Source organism: Rattus norvegicus, chromosome 6 (genome assembly GCF_021556685.1).
Source record: "Rattus norvegicus strain SHRSP/BbbUtx chromosome 6, alternate assembly SHRSP_T2T, whole genome shotgun sequence".
Lineage (NCBI taxonomy): Eukaryota > Metazoa > Chordata > Mammalia > Rodentia > Muridae > Rattus > Rattus norvegicus.
The window spans coordinates 10,605,011-10,620,118 of NC_141539.1; the positions used below are offsets into that span (position 1 = coordinate 10,605,011).

The 15,108-nt window shown below is 43.9% G+C and overlaps 1 pseudogene; it reads left to right on the forward strand.

The window, feature by feature from the left end:
* The first annotated feature begins 572 nt into the window (after positions 1 to 572).
* Positions 573 to 2,063, forward strand: Ptbp1-ps4 (polypyrimidine tract binding protein 1, pseudogene 4; annotated as a pseudogene).
* Positions 2,064 to 15,108: the final 13,045 nt, after the last annotated feature.

Consider the following 15,108-nt stretch of genomic DNA (forward strand, 5'->3'; position numbering starts at 1 on the left):
ATTGTGCTCTCTAACTGCTGCTTGTGGCTTGAGAAATAAGGTATAAGCTGTTAGTGCTGCAATGTCTGACCTCCACCACCATGGCCTCTAACCTTCTAAGAAATGTGAATCTAACTCTATGCTCCCTTGGCCATTGTATTTTTACTACTGCAAATATTTACTACAAACCCATAAAAGAGAATGGAGTAGAAGAATTATGGCAATTAACTGATTATTTAAATGAATATTTAAGATATTCAAGCTGATGAGATGTCTCACTAGGTAATGTAGCTTTTCTGCCAAACCTGATTAGTTGAGTTGATACCTTAGGACCTCAAGGTGGGCGAAAGTAGTTATTCTGCCAATTTGCATCTGACCTTCACTCATATGCTGTGGGATTCCCATATACACACATAGACACATGTATGACAAATAAACTTAAAATTAAAAAAAAATGAACATCACAAATAATAACGAAATAAACATCAGATCATAACACTTGCATTTATAAAAAATTAAAAATAATTAAAATATGAAAGAAAATAACATTAGTGCACCTATGCTCCAATCCCTGCCGGTCTCCTCTGTGAACCATGGACCGCAGCATCCCAGATGTAGCAGTCAGTACAAAGAGGGGATCCAATGAGCTCTTCTCATTGTGTGAGCTGACAAAAGGAGCACAGGAATTCCTTCCAGAATCATTCATGTCCTCAAGCTACCTAGTGCTGTCCCTGAGGGCGAGGTCATCTACCTAGGACTGATCTTTTGGAAAGTTACCAGCCCCCTTATTATGAAGGGGAAGAACCAGGCCATCAGTGAAATGAACACAGAAGAGGCTGCCAAAACTATGGTTAACTACTACACATTGGGGGTGCCAGTGCTTCGTGGACAACCCATCTACATCCAGTTCTCCAACCACAAGGAGTTCAAAACTGACAGTTCACCCAACCATGCATGTGTTCAGGCAGTCCTGCAGGGCATGAACTCTGAAGAGTCTGGAAACCTGGTCTTGGCAGCCGTGGATGCTACCCAGTGACCCTGGATGTGCTGCACCAGATCTTCTCTAAGTTTTGCACAGTCAAAGATCATCACATTCACCAAGAACAACCAATTTCAGGCGCTGCTTCAGTATGCTGACCCTGTGAGCATCCAGCATACGAGTTGTCCCTGAATGGCCAGGACATCTACAGTGCCTGCTGCACACTGCGCATTGACTTCTCCAAGCTCGCCAGGTCTCAACATCAGTCAAGTACAACAATGACAAGAGCAGAGATTACACTTGACCTGCCTTACCCTCTGGAGACAGCCAGCCTTCACTGGACCAGACCATGGCAACAGCCTTTGGCCCCTCTCTTCCTAATGTCCATGGAACCCTAGCCCCCCTGGCCATACTCTCTGCTGCTGCTGCCGCAACTGTCCACATTGCCATCCCAGGGCCCGCAGGTCAGCAACTTGAGCCCTGAGAGAGTCACACTTCAAAGCCTCTTTATCGTCTTCAGCATCTACAGTGATGTGCAACAGGCGAGGATCCAGTTCAACAAGTAGGAGTGTGCACTTGTACAGATGGCAGACGGCAGCCAGGCCCAGCTGGTCATGAGCCACCTGAATGGGCACAAGCTGCATGGGAAGTCGGTGCACATCACACCGTCAAAGCATCAGAGTGTGCTGCTGCCTCGAGAGGAGGAACAGGAGGACCAGGGACTGACCAAGGACTATGTCAGCTCACCACTGCACCGCTTCAAGAAATCAGAAGCCAAGAACTTCACAGCATCTTCTCACCCTCAGCTACCCTACACCTCTCCAACATCCTGCCCTCTGTGTCAGATGATGACCTCAGGAGCCTCTTCTTCAGCAACGGTGGTGTGGTCAAAGGCTTCAGGTTCTTCCAGAAGGAATGCAAGATGGCACTGATCCGGATGGGCTCTGTGGAGGAGGCAGTGCAGATGCTGATTGAATTGCACAACCGTGACCTGGATGAGAACCACCACCTCCGAGTGTCGTTTTCCAAGGCACTTCACCCAAAATGCCTGTGGGCCTGCGACAGCTTCCACCATTCCACAAAAGCCACTTTAAAAGGCAGCTGAAGTGACCTTACAGACCAGAGATTGTATTTTTTTTTATTAACTTGAGTATTTCTTATATACATTTCGAGTGTTATTCCCTTTCCCGGTTTCCGGGCAAACATCCCCCTCCCCCCTCCCCTTCCTTATGGGTGTTCCCCTCCCAACCCTCCCCCCATTGCCGCCCTCCCCCCATAGACTAGTTCACTGGGGGTTCAGTCTTAGCAGGACCCAGGGCTTCCCCTTCCACTGGTGCTCTTACTAGGATATTCATTGCTACCTATGGGGTCAGAGTCCAGGGTCAGTCCATGTATAGTCTTTAGGTAGTGGCTTAGTCCCTGGAAGCTCTGGTTGCTTGGCATTGTTGTACTTTTGGGGTCTCGAGCCCCTTCAAGCTCTTCCAGTTCTTTCTCTGATTCCTTCAATAGGGGACCTATTCTCAGTTCAGTGGTTTGCTGCTGGCATTCGCCTCTGTATTTGCTGTATTCTGGCTATGTCTCTCAGGAGCGATCTACATCTGGCTCCTGTCGGTCTGCACTTCTTTGCTTCATCCATCTTGTCTAATTGGGTGGCTGTATATGTATGGGCCACATGTGGGGCAGGCTCTGAATGGGTGTTCCTTCAGTCTCTGTTTTAATCTTTGCCTCTCCCTTCCCTGCCAAGGGTATTCTGTATTTATTTTTAAAGAGAGATCAGTTTACCTGTTTTACAAAAAATAAAATAAAATAAAATAAAATAAAATAAATCTAGCCCCCTTTGCTGTGGCAGGAAATGGCTTGGGTCATAGAGGCCCAGTACCAACATCATGCCTTGAGGGACTCAAGGCCACAGTGGTGCCCCGAAGCCACTTTGTGTGCCTTATAAAACCAGCGTGCCTCACAGCCGTACACCCACCTTCTAAGGCCACCAGTTGTCTCTGGACCTGCAGGTGAACCAGTTGACCTATACATAGGCTGTCCAATGCTGTGTAAGAGCTGGGGCCACTCCCCTATATCCTTATAATCAACTGACATGATTCTCCCATATCCCTGGCCAGCCCAGAGGGCCCAGGCTCCCCTTAGCTGCCGAGCCTCATGTGATCTTTGTATTTTATTCCAGGTGGTTGCAGATACCTGTGCCTAACAATATTTCCACTTGACCAAATACCTGAATCTTTCCCACTTATAAGCAAGAGATATAGTTTTTAAGTAACTTTTTACAGCAGTGATAGAATTGTGTACTCTAAGCTTCTGTGTCCTCCGCACTCCTTCCTTCCAGTGACAAACTAGCAGGTCAGGGCTGGAGGAAAAGCTCTGAGACTTGCAAATTTTTGACCAAAGTTTTGTTTTTTTTCCCCCGCCACTGACTATGCTTAGTTGAGGGGCTGACCTCTAGGCCTAAAGTTCCCCCCGGAAGACCACCTCCATCCTAGCCTGTTTCTAGAGGGGTTCTCTGAAAGACATGGAAGAGTGTAAATATTTACGATTTTATACTTGTGGGGCTGAGGTGGTGCAGATATTTTATGGTGACAGATGTAGATTTTGGTAATGACAACAGGTTTAATATTGTCCTGGGACCAGCCCTGGCCACATCTACCCCAGCCCAGATGGTGTATTGGGGAGGGGGGGCTATTAAATCAGTTTTATATTAAAAGAAAAAAGAAAGGAAGTACCATAGATTATGAAAAAAAGTTACACATATATCATTGATTAAAGATCTGATTCAGGTAGAGCCAGTAAGAACAATTTGTATGTGAACTGATAGTACAAAAAGCGGAATATAAATGTCTGACAGACATATGAAAAATACTTAAGCATACTAGCAATCAGGGAAATAAAGCAAAGATTATGCTCAGATATAATTTCACACCTAAGGGAGAGCAAAATGTAGAAAATTCAGCAGTTATCAGGGATTGATGAAGATTGGTACAACTAAACATTTGCTCACTCCAGGTGGGAAAGTAATTTGGAGCAATGATTTGAAAAACAATTTAGCATTTATCTTGCAAATGTGAAGATGTGCATTCTCTAATGAACCAACAATAAGATTCCATGGTATATAAACTCAATACTTCTGCCACTGTGTTTCTCAGGAGAAACAGACACACAGATGTGTAAATAAGTATCATCTAGGAGACTGAAGAGTGTGGAAGAGTTGGATTTTTCTTTTCCTCTTCCTTTTAGCTAGATGGTGTATATAAGCGAATGACCTTATCTATTCAAAATCTAACACATACCATCACCCCATACTCCCTAAAAGCAGAATCTGGCCTTGGGTGGGGCACGGAGGATGACACCTGATTTAGAGAAGATATTCACGTCATTTAATATAGGCCACATAAGGAAGAAGCTGTTGAGCAGACAGTGAGGTCACTGTGAGGTTTGCAAAAGGCTGTGTGTTGAACATTGAGTGTGGAGACATGAGGGAAGTTCTGAAAGGTAGGAACAGACATTTAATCAAGCCGAAGGCTTGGTCTTCGCTTTCCCATCATCACCCTTGTCAGTCAGGTCATCAGCTATGAGCCACTACCTGCCTTCATGATGGTTTATGTACTGACAACCTCAGGGCGAGGCAACCTGGACCAAAGCCTCAGGAATCACAAGCCAAAGGAACCTTTTTCCCTTGTAAGCTGTTGAAGATAGGTGTTTTATCTTAACTTTGGAAGAGTACTTACAGGATTAAGTTCTGTGGACCTCTAATGTTTGTATGTCATGGGCGAGGAACAGCAACTAAAACAACATGGAAAGGAGTAGCAGTTATACAGACTTGAACAGTGTTCAGTGTCATCAAACAAAAGGTAAGAGAGGATGCTGAGTTTTATTAGTCTGGAAGCTAAAAGTGAAAAATCTCTTCTTGTTGATTGGCAAGTACCTTAGTTTGTTTCACATCAGCAACCTAAATGGGGACAAACCAACGTACAAACTTGGGGGAGAAGGAAATAGTTTGATAAGGTCAGTTTTCATGACTTAGCAGAGGGAGCTGCAACCTTAGCAGTTCATTAATATTACCTGATAAACTTTAACTACCAAAGTTCAAGCCATATTCTTGGGTCTTGGATAGGGTTCTGATATGAATTCTCTATACAGCTTATTTATTCATTATACATTGATTCAGAAAGGCTCTCTGAATCAGTTTAATTGGTATCAGGGGTTTTAGACTGATGATAAAAGATACGGCTTTTATAACCTCTCTCAGGTTTATCTATCCAGGAAAACCACAGAAATTATATAGTAATTTAGGAATATGTGTGTGTGTATATATGTGTGTGTATATACACACACATATTCCTAACATATTCCTAAACAGTTCAACATATTAGCAAAGTTATAGAACATAAAGCAAATAACAATTAATGCTATGAAATTCTTACCTTTCCTCTCCAATAGCCCTAAGTATGGTATTTGGTTTTCATTTGTTTGTGTCTATTGTGGGCAGTGTTCTTGGTCAAGTACGTTACACATGTGTATATCTCACCATGCCTACAACAGCAGTGTGCTTCCCAGAGAGCAACTATTCCCAGAGAGCAACTATCAACTTTGCACTCTACTGTCAATCCTTTAATAACTTAGCTCAACTTTGAAACTCAGAAGTTGATTGACTGAAACTGTTGTATTCTTCTGTAGCGTTTTTCTACAAGATTGAAATGTTGCCCTTTTCAGAAAAGGAAGCTCCTTATAATAGAAGCCAAACAACTCAACATTTTCAGGAAGTCCCTGAACTGATCAGATTCACTAGTGCCCCGCCTCCCAAACTAAATGATAATTATAGCTAAGAGTTACTGTGTGTCAAGCTAAGTTGCAAAGAAGACTCAGAGATCAGACAAGCTCAGTGGAGGAAACAGAAACCAAAGGACCTGCCTGGAAGAGGTTTAGTTTAACAGAGTCAGCTGAAAAGACATCTTGTACCCTGTTGAACTGCCTGCTGGCTGGGCACTACGCTCCCCTTTCCCAGCTTTTGTGAGCTGTCACACATGGAGTAGACTCTGGTGCTGTGCTGGTGTTTCTCAGTCCTTTTGGTTCTGTAAGTAGCCCACTAAACTCAGTGGTTCACCAAGAAGAACTTTGTAAAAGGGTTTTTTTTCCAGTGCAAGGGCATAATGGCAGTCAGGAGCTAAGGAAAACCACAAAGTCACACTGGCATAAAAAGTCTGGGCTCACATCCAGGCTCTGAAAACCCACCAATCCCTGAGCTTGCCCCAAACGCAGAACTTGAAATCTTACCACTCTCAGCCTGGATATTTCTACCCTGGAAAACTTTGCCTTCAAAAAATTCTTATATAAAGTTTGCCTTCTGTTTGGTTCCCTGCTACTTCTCACCAGAGCAGAGGCAACAAACTTCTCCACATATCTCTTGTGTGAGGCTTGTTGTTCAGTGTAACTTTATGTTATTCTTTGTTTCCTGAATGCCAGGATACCTTTCCCTTCAGAGCTACAGTGTTTCCACTGGGGAGCCCTTTTCCCTCAGATCTGTAACACACAGATCTTATAACAAATCTCACACTAAAGATTTTTTGAAGAGAAAGGGTAAGGTGGCAGCCTGGGAGCTGGAACAGAGATAGCAGTGGCTGGGCAGAGGGACAAGCTTGTATAGCATCTGTGGAGCATGCTCAGTGAGCTAGTAGGAAAGTAGATAGAGTGCAGCCAGAACAGGGTGATTTTTTTACTAGACTGTTACTGTACGTTTTGGTCGTATTTATAATTTGGGGTGTGATGGGCTCTCTTTCTGGGGTGAGTAGAGGTATGCGCATTGTCACACAATACCTGTTTATTTCTGGTTCTTTTTAATGGGGTTTCTGAGAAATAAATAATATCTATGGCTGAGTTAGAAGACAGTATCCCTAGCTGACAAAGAGAATTCTCATCTGATTATTTAGAGACAATGTTGGTTTTACCTCCTAATTTGTCAAAATATTATGGCATATCTGTCTGTCTGCCTACTGAGTGTTTGCTGACAGCACTATTCCTAAACATGAACTGAAAGAGCGTACCACTAAATGGGGAACGTGTCTCTTGCTCCAATCGCGGGGTGGGGTGCCCCCAGGAATCACGAGTAGCCATTCTTGATGTAACAGCAAGAGGTAGCTTTTATTAACGAGATCCCGGGTCTTAGCGGGATCCCGGGTCGACACGTATCTCACACAGGAGACAGAGGAATCGACCCCGAGCTTCCAAACTCGGGGGTTTATATAGGGGAGGTTAGGGGCATTCGAGTGGTTACACATGATTGGTCAATTCAAATGGTGCACAGTACTTTCGGCGCAAAATTACATCAGCAAGGAGTACGTGCTCTCTAGCAGCTCGGCAGGCAGGTAGGGTGGCTCATCTCACTCAGGGGGGTGAAGGAAGGGGAGGGGGTGGCTACGGATGGTCAGTGTCCTTGGGGCTGATAGCTGGTTTGGCAAGTCCTATCTCTGGCTCTCCCTCAGGCACGTCCGGCCCTGCACATCTGGACTCTGACAATGAGCAACCTTTATGAAACTCTAGTTCTACAGAACATGGAGGTCAGAGACTCGTTCTCCCATCCTACCATGAATAAGAATCAAATGCAAGTTGTTAATTTTGGTGACTGGTACCTTCAGCCTTGAGACATTACACCGCCCTCTACTCTTAAAATATAATTCCATATTAGTAAGCAAAGCAAATTGTAAACTTACCCTCTTTTTTTCAGTGATAAATTAAGACAGAACAGAGGATGAAATGTCTTTAAACCAAGCAATGTCAGAGAAGCACACCCTGCAGTGCTGTGGTGGCTTTAGGTTTGCAAACCAAATTTTGCTGGCTGCTTAACTCAGTAATGAGAACAAAAGGTGTTAATGTAGCTCTCATTCCATCTGAACTTTTCTCCCCTTTGCCTCCTAAATCATTTATTTATTTTATTTGATCCTTTTGATTTATTAAAAATATTACTGCTGGCTTTGGGCTTCTTGGCAAAGATACAAAATGTTGATGCAATAATTTAATTAAATTTGGCACAGGGATAAGCCAAGAATCAGGAGAAACGTTTCTTAGAAAATGCACGTAAGAGAAAAATATATTCATATTCCAGAACAATAATAGGTCATGTCCAAATTATTCCATCGAATTATTAGACCAGCTGTAATTAAACCCCCTGTAAAGTGGAAATGTGTTTCATTAGACTCTGATGGATCCAAACAACCATGCATAGCAACAAAGGAAACAAGATCAGGTCAGCACATGTGGCCACCAGAGCAAGTGAGTCTAGGACTGAGGTAACCTTAATGTGTTACCTCAGACTGTGTTCATATGGAGAAACGCCTCCCTTCCCCTTTCTCCCTTTCCCTTTCTCCCTTCCCCTTTCTCCCTTTCCCTTTCTCCCTTCCCCTTTCTCCCTTTCCCTTTCTCCCTCCCCCTTTCTCCCTTCCCCTTTCACCCTTCCTCTTTTCCCCCTTCCTCTTTTCCCCCTTCCCTCTTCCTCTCTCCCCTTTTACCTTCCTGCTTCTCTCTTCTTTCTATTTCCACACTCCTCATCTTTTCCTTTCTTCTATTCCCTCTGTCTTGCCCCATGAGTTTGGCTGGGTATTTTCTCCCTGTCTACAGTGTGTAAGAATGAGGAAGAGATATTCATCTTGCTCTGCCCTTAGTTTGGTTTTCTTTTTCAATCTTTTTTTCAGCCTGTTAATCTGTGATTTTCTTCCATTTCTCCTCTCTTTCAAGTGGGTACCACTTTCCCCTTTGTCTTTCTTACTTCAGTGCCTCATCTCAGTCCATCCTTAAATAAAGGAAAGACAGGACAAGGATTCCTTCTCTTTCATTCCTGCTGACACACTATTGCATCCAAATGGTATGGACAGAATTGTGATAAAATAGCCCGGATAAAAAAACCAGCAAACACCAAGAACACATTCTCTGCCAAACTTTTCCTAACAGCTGATAGATGGAGATCTCAGTAGCCCCTGCCCCTTGTTCATATGACTTTCATTTTAGAAAACAGAGGGTTGTATTATTTTACCCATGATTCCTCCTGGGTCCTTTTGACTCCCTTAAGGAAATGGTCACAGTTTAAGATGATGTTGAGGGGGACAGCAGAGCTCTGATAGGAGAAGTTGCTCAGTTCTGGGCTAGGCTTGTCTGAGTCTCTGAAGCTGACACCCCTTTCCTCTTCTGAGGTCATGCTGCCTTTCATCTCAATCACATATCCTCTTTTACAGATGAAAAATCAAAGCATTATCTACTTTCAAACCAAAGAAAAAATCTCTTTTTCTCTGCAGAGTGCTGAGAATTCATTCCTTGTTCAGTTATTTCTAGTTTTAGTGATTAAAGGAATCTCTGATGACAATACTATGTTCCTAAGGATAGTGGCTAAAGCGAACACAGAGCACTTCTGTTCTGGGCTGGTTGTGATCAGCTCAAGTGATTTTGAAGAGCGAGGCAGAGGGAAGCTGCGTGACAACATGCCTGTTTTACAGGCTGAGTGATTCTTAAGTAATCAGGCTCTGCCCTTAACACCCAGGTGCTCATGCTGGCCCCAACCTACTGCTGGCTGTGAAGTCAGGCAGGGAGCCAAGCCATCAGCTGGACTGTGAGATAGTCATGCAGGCTGCCTGCAGCAATGTTCCCAGCCAGCCAAGCAGCAGCAAATACACACACTCTCTGGATGGCTGCTATCTATGGTCAGGGCTTAGCTACTATTTTGTGGGATATCAGTTACATTAAACATCCAGGGCTTGCCTCACTTTGCCAGATGACAACATCTCATGGAGATACAGGCCATTTTCCAAGGAAAGAGAGGATCATACAACTGTCTGTGGGCTCAGTATTCTAGAGTCAGAGACTGTGTACATGAGACTAGAATGTTCACTGGCTAGATGGCCCAGGGCAAGCAGGAAGAAGGGAACACAGGCTCAGTGATGGAGTGCAGCACTATGGCTGAAAAGCGACTCCTAGGTAAAAAGACTGCAGTGTTCAATATTTTATAATGTACTCATGCCTTTATTCATTGTTATTAATGGTCCTGTTGAAATCGTTAAGTAGGTATATGATTTCTTTTTTGTTGTTACTCAACCTTGTATTTTACTTAATTTTCCATTTTTATTGGATATTTTATGCATTTACATTTCAAATGTAAAACTCTTTCCCAGTTCCCCCTCTCTCATGTCCCCTCCCCCTGCTTCTATGAGGATGCTCTCCCTCCCACCCACTCCTACTTCACCGCCCTGGCATTCCCCTACAGTGGGGAAACTAGCCTTCACAGGACTAAGGTCTTTATGAAATTTTTAGGCCAATGGATAGAACTAGAAAATATTGTCCTATTTTGGTAAATGTTTTGGAAAATACCTTTTTTATCCTGCACTGGTGCTGGCACCATTGGGCCACAAAGGCACTGTGGAGTACTTTTATCTCATCAGCTCCACGCTGTTCCCAAGTACTCTCAGACCCAGGAGATTAGTCAGCCATTCCAGCATGGCACCTTACCATACTGGTCCCTAGAGTTAGTCTTGGCACCAGACGGCCATAAGGAACTAACCATAATTTATCTCTGGCTAGTATATTTCCCAGCAGCTCTATACTAGCTGCAAACTCTCTGGTTCCAGCTACCAGGTAAAATCAGATCCAAATGACTAGGCTGTAACCAGAGGTCACAAAGACTGTATCCAAATTAACAAAATCAGAAATGAAAAGGGAGACATAACAATGGAATCTGAGGAAACTTAAAAAAAATCATCAGATCCTACTACAAAAGCCTATATTCAACTAAACTAGAAAATCTGGAGGAAATGGACAATTTTCTAGACAGATACCAGGAACCAAAGTTAAATCAGGAATAAATAAACCATCTAAAGAACCCCATAATTCCTAAGGAAATAGAAGCAGTTATTAAAACTCTCCCAACCAAAAAGAGGCCAGGACCAGATGGGTTTAAGTGCAGAATTCTATCAAACCTTCATAGACGACCTCATACCAATACTATCCAAACTATTCCACAAAATAGAAACAGACAGAGCACTACCAAATTCCTTCTATGAAGCCACAGTTACTCTTATACCAAAAACACACAAAGACCCAACAAAGAAAGAGAACTTCAGACCAATTTCCCTTACGAATATTGACGCAAAAATACTCAATAAAATTCTTGCAAACCGAATCCAAGAACACATCAAAATGATCATTCATCATGATTAAGTAGTCTTCATCCCAGGGATGCATGGATGGTTTAATATATAGAAATCCATCAATGTAATCCACTATATAAACAAACTCAAAGATAAGAACCAAATGAATATTCCATTAGATGCTGAGAAAGCATTTGACAAAATTCAACAGCCCTTCATGATAAAAGTCCTGGAAAGATCAGGAATTCAAGGCCCATATCTAAACATAGTAAAAGTAATATACAGCAAACCAGTAGCTAACATAAAACTAAATGGAGAGAACTTGAAGCAATCCCACTAAAATCAGGGACTAGGCAAGGTTACCCATGCTCTCCCTACTTATTCAATATAGTACTCAAAGTCCTATCCAGAGCAATCAGACAACAAAATAAGGTCAAAGGGATACAAATTGGAAGGGAAGAAATCAAAATATCACTATTTGCAGATGATAGGATAGTATACCAAAGTGACCCCAAAAGTTCCACCAGAGAACTACTTAACCTGATAAAAAATTTCAACAAAGTTTTGGGGCATAAAATTAACTCAAACAAATCAGTAGCCTTCCTCTACTGAAAGGATAAACAGGCTGAGAAAGAAATTAGGGAAATGACACCCTTCATAATAGTCACAAATAATATAAAATATCTTAGTGTGACTTTAACCAAGCAAGTGAAAGATCTGTATGATAAGAACTTCAGGTCTCTGAAGAAAGAAATTGAAGAAGATCTCAGAAGATGGAAAGATCTCCCATGCACATGGATTGGCAGGATTAATATAGTAAAGATGGCTATTTTGTCAAAAGCAATCTACTGTAGAACTAGAATTTTAAAAAGGTTACTCATTGTTAGAGTCCAGATGTGCAGGGCAGGACTTACCTGAGGGAGAGCCAGAGATAGGACTTGCCGGACCAGCTATCAGCCCCAAGGACACTGACCATCTGTAGCCACCCCCTCCCCTTCCTTCACTCCCCAGAAGTGAGTCACCCCCCTGAGTGAGATGAGCCACCCTACCTGCCTGCCGAGCTGCTAGAGAGCACGTACTCCTTGCTGATGTAATTTCGCACCGAAAGTAACTGTGCACCATTTGAATTGACCAATCATGTGTAACCACGTGAATGCCCCTAACCTCCCCTATATAAACCCCCGAGTTTGGAAGCTCGGGGTCGATTCCTCTGTCTCCTGTGTGGGATACGTATCGACCCAGGATCCCGCTAATAGGATCTCGTTAATAAAAGCTACCTCCTGCTGTTACATCAAGAATGGCTACTCGTGATTCCTGGGGGCACCCCACCCCGAGATTGGAGCGAGAGACGCAGCTCCCCGTTTAGGGGTATGCTCTTTCATTTGGAGGTCCCACCGAGATCGGAGCGTGAACCCCCAGAACCCTGAATGCCACTTGGAGGTACGTAGGTGTGAGTGCTAGAAAGCGGCCGCTGAGAGTGTGTGTGCATTGGGTGTGTGTTGCGCGCTGTAAATCGTGTTTTTCGGTACCGATTTAAAGCTTGAGAGTGCATGAGGGTGGAAGAGGTTTCCCCACCCAAGAGTGCACTCAGGTTGAGAGTGCATGAGGGTGGAAGAGGTTTCCCCACCCGAGAGTGCACTCGGGTAGAAGAGTATTCCTACCCACTACAGACTAAGCGGGAGGGGGACACCCCGATCCGCAGGCTCTGGGAGACGTTCCACGAGCCGAATTTTTCGGGAGGACCCGGCAACTGACAGTCAAAAAGATCTGACTGTGACTTGACTTCGGAGGTCGTGTTCGGCTGCCTATTTAAGTATAGGCACGGACAAGTGTGCTTAGATGTGTTAGTGTCTATTGACTGTATTCTGTTTCTGTGTTTGGTATCCCAGAAGCAGCTAAGGTTAAGCTGCAGTTTGGGCCAGGTACTGAAGGTACCAGGCATCTGTGGAAATTGATTATAGGATGCTTTGTCTTGGTCTTGTTTGTCTGGATTATTTTCTGTGATATTGTCGAGTGTCTTTTTGACTTTTGTTTCGTGTTTGAATTTGGACTGACGACTGTGTTTGAATCTTGGACCGACGACTGTGTTTGAAATCATGAAACTAGTTGCTTTCTTCGTTGAAGAGTTTTACTTGGTCCCCTTAATGCTTAGTGAGTAAGGAACTTAATTTTGTGGACCCCGCTCTAGTGGCGGTGTGTTGGTTGATAGCCAAAGTTAATTTTTAAAGCATAGTGTTTTATCTGTGCTTGTGCTCGCAGCCAGCTGAGATAAGCTAGAGAAAGATTTAAATTTTGCTTGGGAGCAAAGAACCTTAAAGGGACAGGCTACATTAGAAATGCTACAGGAGGAACTATCTGAAAAGGCTGAGAGCGAGGTGGGAGAGGACTCTAAGGAAAACAAGAACAAGAAAGGAATTTCTGACATTTGCTCACAGAAGGAGAGCGCTCATTAAGAGAAGTTCTTTAAGGAAGCCTGCCTTATCTGCAGTCCTTATTCCAAGGGAGGAGTCAGTCTCCAGCACTAAATTACTTTTCTCATTGGTCATCATTAACATGGAGAGTGCCTTTGATCCTATCCCCACAGCAGCCAGTTCCTGCCACTGTGGTCAAAATGCCCCAGGTTGGGGGACAAAAAGAGCCCCTAAAATAGTTTCAAAGAATCTACAACAAGCTGTAAAGAACTTCGTTTTGTTTTGCCAGTCAAAATTTAGAATTCAGGCTTTGGGTGTGGCCAAGGTCAGGATTAATGTTTTCTTTTCCATGGGCCTTTTAAACCCAGTGAGACAGTTTGTTAAAAGGGCTGTTACTGAGGTCCTGATAGCCCCAGGTGAACTGGTTACGATTCTTTTGTCAGCCACCTGGCATCTAGCACTCAGGTTCTAACCATCTCTCCATCCTTTTGTTATTAGTTGTTACTAAAAGCCTAGTGTCATTTGGAGGCTGGTTCTCTTGAAAGGCAAAGCCACAGAGCTGACACTGAAGAGAGATAATTCCTTGAGGGAAAATCTAAGTCTAGAGAGATAGTTGATAACAGATCGGCTGCCTCTCTGCTCACCTTTCCGTTTCATAGACAAAGCTTGTGCTTATTTGTACAATGGCCTTTTTGTCCAAGAAAGGCCTCCTGGTTTAGCTGTGTGACTAAATGCTGTTTGCCCTCTTCGGTAGACCTCTATTCTCAAGATTTTCTTGTTTTCTCACCATCCCATTTGAGATGCTTGTTAGTAACCGTTACAGGTCTTCTTTACCACTGAGGGAAGACAGAATCCTACTAGAGGCCAAAAAGAATGTTCCAGACACGGATAGAAGGCCCTCACTTCTGCCTGTTGGATTCATTACGCCTAAAGATAGGGAGTGCCAGGTCTGTTGCCAGGCTCCAAGGTTGGGTCTCTGAGGGGCTGGAAAATGCCCCACCAATCTGGCTAAGATAAGATGAAAAGTTCTCAGTGAGAACTTTCCCTCAGGAAGGGGACCCTCCAACCCAATGACAAGACCGAGACCACAGGATGCAATCAGCAAGAGGATTTGGTTTATTGTCAGGATACACAGGCACCTGTGGGCACTTCAGTCAACTCGGGGGACTGGCGCGTCTAGCAGAACCAAGGATGGGCTTTTTATAGGGTTCTGGGGAGCAGAAGCAAGAATACAGAAGCAGATGCATGGTTACAGGGATATAATTGGTGGATTCTAATGTGGCGAGGGTTCAGCCCGGGGGCAAGTTCCCTAGCTGCCTTCCTGGAACATAATGGCTGACTCGGCCCCCCACCAGGGTGTGGGACCTCTCCCGGGGCTTTCTACATTCCTCTTTCTCATTGTCAGGTGCTCAACCACAATCATCCTGTCGCCAGGCTCTCAACCACACGCATCCTGCTTGGCAGCCGCTGTGTACTCAGTGTTCTGACCTTTCCCTGAACCAGTCATCTTAAGTACAGCCTTGTAAAATGGCGTTACTGCTGCTAAGCTGGGGTCTTTCATTCCCCCATTTTTTTGCTAACTTCGAGTGAAATCTTTCACTCGACTTGG